This window comes from Theropithecus gelada, chromosome 7b (genome assembly GCF_003255815.1).
Source record: "Theropithecus gelada isolate Dixy chromosome 7b, Tgel_1.0, whole genome shotgun sequence".
NCBI lineage: Eukaryota > Metazoa > Chordata > Mammalia > Primates > Cercopithecidae > Theropithecus > Theropithecus gelada.
The window spans coordinates 5,513,218-5,519,917 of record NC_037675.1 but is presented as its reverse complement, the minus strand read 5'-3'; positions in this window follow the sequence as shown (position 1 = coordinate 5,519,917).

Sequence of the window (6,700 nt, the reverse complement as noted above, 5' to 3'; positions counted from 1 at the left end):
TATTCTAAATCAGTTGGGGTCCTGAACAAGAACAACACAGAGCAGCCTGCCGCTGTGATACCCAAAGAGAATCATTTTAGACCCTGAAAATGTGAAGAAGCTGAAAACTGAACTTGGATCTTCATGTGTGTAAAATGTAATAAAAGGTGATGATGATTAATGAAACATCATGTTTTAAGAGGTACAATTCTGGGCCAGGCAAGATGGCTCACGCCTGTAAACCCATCACTCTGGGAGGCTGAGGCAGGCAGATCCCTTCAGCCCAGGAGTTTGAGACCAGCCTGGGCAATAGGGCAAAGCTGTTTCCACAAAAAATGCAAAAAATAGGCAGGCATGGTGACATGGGCCTATAGTCCCAGCTACTCCGGAGGTTAAGGTAGGAAGATACACTGGCTTAAGCCTGGGAGGTAGAGGTTGCAGTGAGCCAAGATGGTGCCACCGCACTCTAACCTGCGTGAGACAGCGAGACCCTGTCTCAAAAAAAAAAAGAGAGAGAGAGAGGTACAATTCTAATTCCAATTACAGTAATTAAATTGTAGAGAAAATAAAACTTTTATATTACAATAAATTTTTAAAGAATTAGAAAGATGTACCTTTTTTCTTGCTCTTTCTGGTGGATGTGCAGTGTTTTTCTGTGTATCAGTAGTACTCATATGCAACAATCTGGTTTGTGTACCCTAGTGTCCAAATTGTGGCCTTTATCACTATTTTCCATTAAAAGTAGTTGATGCCATGTATTAGGGTAAGAACTGGAATAATTATTTTGTGGTCAAAAAATTCAGATGCTTTTAAAATGTATGTTGTAGGCCTGAAATGACAAAAGCCCCAACTTAAAGGGGTTCTTACCGGCCGACTTGTGACATCATGAGTTTCAGAAGAGCAAAGAATAATTATAGTTACTTGAAACAAATTGAGTCTGTCAAAATTCCTTTTGTGGAATTTGACAAGCTGATTTTACTACCTACATGGAAAAGCAAAGTGCCGGAAGTTGCAAAAGACACTTGCACAAGGGCAGTATGGGTGGACTTGCCCGAGAAGATGTGAAAACATATTTGAAACTATTGTAATTCAGACAATGTGTTCATGCTACAGGAATAACAAATAGAACAAATTTGGAAACCAGATCTGTGACAAAGTAGAGAGTGCAGATCAGTGGGGGAAAGCTATTCAATCCATCAAGCCGAACCTGGTCCATTGTTCATCAGACATCAGTAAATCAGAAGTTTTCAGCTGACATTCGAGAGCACTCTTTTTTATTTTATTTTATTTTTTTATTAGACGGAGTCTCACTCTGTTGCCCAGGCTGGAGTGCAGTGGCGGGATCTTGGCTCACTGTAAGCTCTGTCTCCCATGTTCACGCCATTCTTCTGCCTCAACCTCCCGAGTAGCTGGGACTACAGGCGCCCACCACCACGCCCGGCTAATTTTTTGTATTTTTAGTAGAGACGGGGTTTCACTGTGTTAGCAAGGATGGTCTTGATCTCCTGACCTCGTAATCCACCCGCCTCGGCCTCCCAAAGTGCTGGGATTACAGGCATGAGCCACCACGCCCGGCCTCGAGAGAACTCTTAAACTTCCTGCAGTATACAATTCATTTAGAGAGAAACTCAAAGCTGAGTATGGTGGCTCATGCCTGTAATCCCAGCACTTTGGGAGGCTGAAGCGGGAAGATAGCTTGAGCCCAGGAATTCAACACCAGCCTGGGCAACACAGCGAGACCTTGTCTCTACAAATAAAAAAAAAATTAGCCAGGCATGGTGGTGTGCACCTGTGGTCCCAACTACTCTGGAGGCTGAGATGGGAGGATTGCTTAAGCCTGGGAGGTCAAGGCTACAGTAAGCTGTGATTACACCACAACACTCCAGCCTGGATGACAGAGACCCCATCTTCAAAGAGAGAGAGAGAGAAAGCACAACTGAAAACTCAGTTAGGAAATGTGTAAGACAGTTATCCACATGGAAGAAAAAATTGGATTCCTACTTAAACCATACTTATAAAAATTAATTAAATGTAGGGCTGGGCCAGGCGCAGTGGTACATGCCTATAATCTCAGCACTTTGGGAGGCTAAGGCAGGCAGATAACTTGAGCTGAAGGGTTGCAGACCAGCCTGGGCAACACAGCGAAACCCCATCTCTACAAAAAAAATACAAAAATTAGGTGGGCATGGTGGTATGCACCTGTAGTCCCAGCCACCCTGGAGGCTGAGGTGATAAGATTACTTGAGCCCGAGAGGTCAAGGATGCAGTGAGTCGTGATAGCGCCACCGCACTCCAGTCTGGGCGACAGAGTGAGACCCTGTCTCAAAAAAAATAATAATTAATGAAATGTAAAAGCAAAACTATAAAAGCGTTAGAAGAAAATCATCATGGCAAATATTAGGGAAGCATCATCATAACTTCATGGTAGGGAAGAGCTTTTAAAACATAACTCTCGCCGGGCGCGGTGGCTCAAGCCTGTAATCCCAGCACTTTGGGAGGCCGAGATGGGCGGATCACGAGGTCAGGAGATCGAGACCATCCTGGCGAACACAGTGAAACCCCGTCTCTACTAAGAAATACAAAAAATAGCCGGGCGAGATGGCGGGCGCCTGTAGTCCCAGCTACTCGGGAGGCTGAGGCCGGAGAATGGCATGAACCCGGGAGGCGGAGCTTGCAGTGAGCTGAGATCCGGCCACTGCACTCCAGCCTGGGCTACAGAGCGAGACTCCGTCTCAAAAAAAAAAAAAAAAAAAAAAAAAAAAAAAAAAAAAAAAAAAAAAACATAACTCTCAGCACCACAGGAAAGGTTAGAAACAAACAAAAATCACAACTCAAAATGGCAAACCACAAAGGGAAAAGGTGGTAATTGTGACTAAATCAAAATTAAGAACTTTTGTTCATTGAAAGGATGAACAAAGAAACCAGAAAGAGAATGAAAATGCAAGCAACAAGCTGGAAGAAGATATTTGTGATATTTATCCTTGATAAGAATTAGTATTCAGAAAATATAAAGAACTTCTAAAAATCATTGAGAAAAACTAGGTCTGGCATGATGACTCACACCTGTAATACCAGCACTTTTGGAGGCTGAGGCAGGAGGATCGCTTGAGCCCAAGAGTTCAAGGCTGCAGTGAGCTTTGATTAAACCACTCATTCTAGCATGGGTGGCAGAGCAAGACCCTGTCAAAAGAAAGAAAGAAAGAAAAAGAAAGAAAGAGAGAAAGAGAGAAAGAAGAGAAGAGAAGAAAAGAAAAAAGAGAAAAGAAAAGAAAGGGAAGGAGGGAAGGAAGGAAGGGAGGGAGGGAGGGAGGGAGGGAGAAAGGAAGGAAGGAAGGAAAGAAAGAAAAGAGAAAAAGAAAGGGCAAATACTTCACAAAAGAGGAAATGCAAATATTAAATAAACATCATAAACAATGTTCAATATCATTGCTAATCAGGGAATTAAGTCCATGACAAGATTCCATTTTCCTCCCTTCAGATTTAGGAAAAGTGATTAAATTAGAGAATATCAAGTGCTGATAAGGATGCCGAGTAAGAGGACTCTTATACTTCTGGTGAGAATGTAAATCAGAGCAACCACTTTGAATGGCAATTTGTCAGTATCTAGTTAATGATACACATGTTTTATCATTTAGGAATTCCACTCTTAGTCATATTCCCTAAGAAACTCTTATAAGAATGTTCATTGTCACAAAGTATGTAACAGTAAAAATACAGAAACAGGTCGGGCATGGTAGCTCATGCCTGTAATCCCAGTGCTTTGGGGGACCGAGGTGGGCGGACCACTTGTGGTCAGGAGTTCGAGACCAGCCTGGCCAACATGCTGAAACTCCATCTCTACTGAAAATACAAAAATTTAGCCTGGCGTGGTGGCTGGCGCCTGTAGTCACAGCTACTTGGGAGGCTGTGGCAGGAAAATCGCTTGAACATGGGAGGTGGAGGTTGAAGTCAGCCAGGATCGTACCACTGCACTCCAGCCTGTGGGACAAAAATGAAACAGTCTCAAAAAAAAAAAAAAAAAAAAATACAGAAACAAGCCAAATGTCTATTGACACAAGAGTGATGTGGCAGAGATTACAAGTTACCCCCATCCCTGGGATCTACTTCCCCTCCATTTAGGACTTCTGATTTTTAATTAGATGCATAGCCACTCCAAATGAAAACTATATTTCCCATCCCCCTTTTAAACCAGGAGTGGTCATGTGACTAAGTTCTGTCTATTGGGTTATAAGCAGTAGTGTGTAATTTCTGGTGTGGAGGCATGCCATTCTCCTTTCTCCTTGCTCTTTTCTGTGGCTGGAATATGGAGTTGATGGCTGGAGCTGGAGCAGCTATCTTGATTCATGAGGTGACTTTAGGGAAAGAAATCATTCATGACAGAATAGTAAGGTTCTGTCCTTAAGATAGAAGAACCTCAATCCCTGGCACTGCTGAGTGTCATTCCAGTCTGGACTACTCATCTCTGGGCTTTCACAGGAGACAGAAATAAACTCCTTGCTTGTTTAAATCACTGTGTGCTAGACTGTACTATTGTTCAGCAAATATTTGCTCCCTTCCCCTTCCACTAGGGGAGAAGTCTACTTCCCTGTCCCATTGATGCGGACTTGGCTGTATGACTTGCTTTGGCCAATGGAATGTAAGTAGATATCATACAAGGAGAGGACTTGAGATGAGACTTGGTTCTGTGCTCCAGTGATCTGTTGTGAGAAGAGTATGCCCCAGATAGCCACTGCCACTGACCCCTTATCCTAGAGCCCTGAAATAGCACCCCTGGTGCAGAACTGAACCCATGCACAGCCTGGAGCCAAGTTCAGCTGATCTGCAGAGCCACTGGGAGTGCCACTGTGATGAGCCAAACCATAGTTGACCTATGAACATAAAAATAAAGGCATGTTGTTGTAAGCCACAGTTTTAGGACAGTTTGTTATGCAACAGTATCATGGCAAAGGCTGACTAGTACACATTGTTATTGGGAGCCTTCTGTCTTTTAAAACTGAATCCATTCTAATACAAATGACTGAATAAATTAGGGCATATTTATATATACTTATTAAATATAGAGTTTTAGAATTAAAATCTCTAGTGAAAATGAATGAAGCTCAGAAACATAATTTTGAGTGAAAAGAAGCAAATCTCAAGAATACACATAATCACACTTAAATAAAGCTCAAGGCATGCAAAACTCAATCATATTGTATTGGGGTGTATATATAGGAAGTAAATCTATAAAGAAAAGCAAGGGAATGAGAAACAACAAAATTCAGGACTGTGGTTATAGCAGGTTGGGGCTGGGGATGGGGAGGGATTGTGGATGTCATGCAGGATGTTTTAAAGATAGTGCTTGTGTTCTGGATGTAGAGCAGTGAGTAGAAGGGTCCAATAGTACATCCTGGATGGGGAGCTGACCACACAGGCTTGGTCTCCTCTCTGCGCACAGAGGAACCTCTGGATGACCCCACTAGCTCTAATGACATACTAACAAGGTATGCAGAAGTTTCCACTGACTCAGTTTACAGAAAAGCTTAGAAGAATTTGACTTTTTAGCTTGTAATCAACATTTTTTTTCTTTTTCGAGGTGGAGTTTTGCTCTTGTTGCCCAGGCTGCAATGCAATGGCGTGGTCTCGGCTCACTGCAACCTCCGCCTTCCAGTTTCAAGCGATTCTCCTGCCTCAGCCTTCTGAGTAGCTGGCAATTATTACAATTATTACAGGTGCATACCACCACACCCAGCTAATTTTTGTATTTTTAATAGAGACAGGGTTTCACCTTGTTGGCCAGGCTGGTCTCGAACTCCTGACCTCATGATCTGCCAGCCTCGGCCTCCGAAAGTGCTGGGAATTACAGGCATGAGCCACCTAATCAACATTTAAATATTTAAAATAATTTGATGTATGCATTTTATAAATTTTGATTAAGTGTGAAGTATTTAAATAGTTAGGAAAGTTATGATTAAGACAATGAGCTTCGAAGCACAAGTCATAGCGGTATCTCTCTCTCCATGCCCAGAAGTCCCTTGGCTATTAAGATCCCAGATCATTATTGGGAGGAAGCCTGGGCATGGTGGTTCGCACCTGTAATCCCAGCACTTTGGGAGGCCGAGGTGGGCAGATCACTTGAGGTCAGGAGTTTGAGACCAGCCTGAACAATATGGTGAAACCCCGTCTCTACTAAAAATATGAGAATTAACTGGGCATGGTGGCACATGCCTGTAATCTTAGCTATTCAGGAGGCTGAGGCAAGACAATCACTTGAGCCTGGGGGCGCGGAGGTTGCAGTGAGCTGAAATCGTGCCACTGCACTCCAGCCTGGGTGACAGAGCGATACAGTCTCAAAATAAAATTATGGGAAGAAAAAGAGGTAAATAATTGCCTGGATAAATGTATGTTAATTTCTGTAATTGTGTGCATCTCCAAAAGCTGTGGCTGTGTTAGAAGTGGGTTTTGTAAGCTGGAATGGAAGGCATTGGGTATTTCTCTGAAGGACCCTGGGCAACCCAGTGTGAAGTGGAAGTCTTTGCTAGGTCCTAAGCCACACTGGAGATACTGAGTGTGCGTGGGCCTTGCCAAAGGGATGCCCCGCAGAACAGGGGGAAGTCCCCCATTGAGCCTAGAGTCAAGGAAGCAAATGTCTACCATTTAGAGGAGCTACTTTGCCCTTGTTACTGGCCAAAATATGTTCAAAATACTGAGAAGCAGGTTCAGTGTACCTTGCTGCCTAATC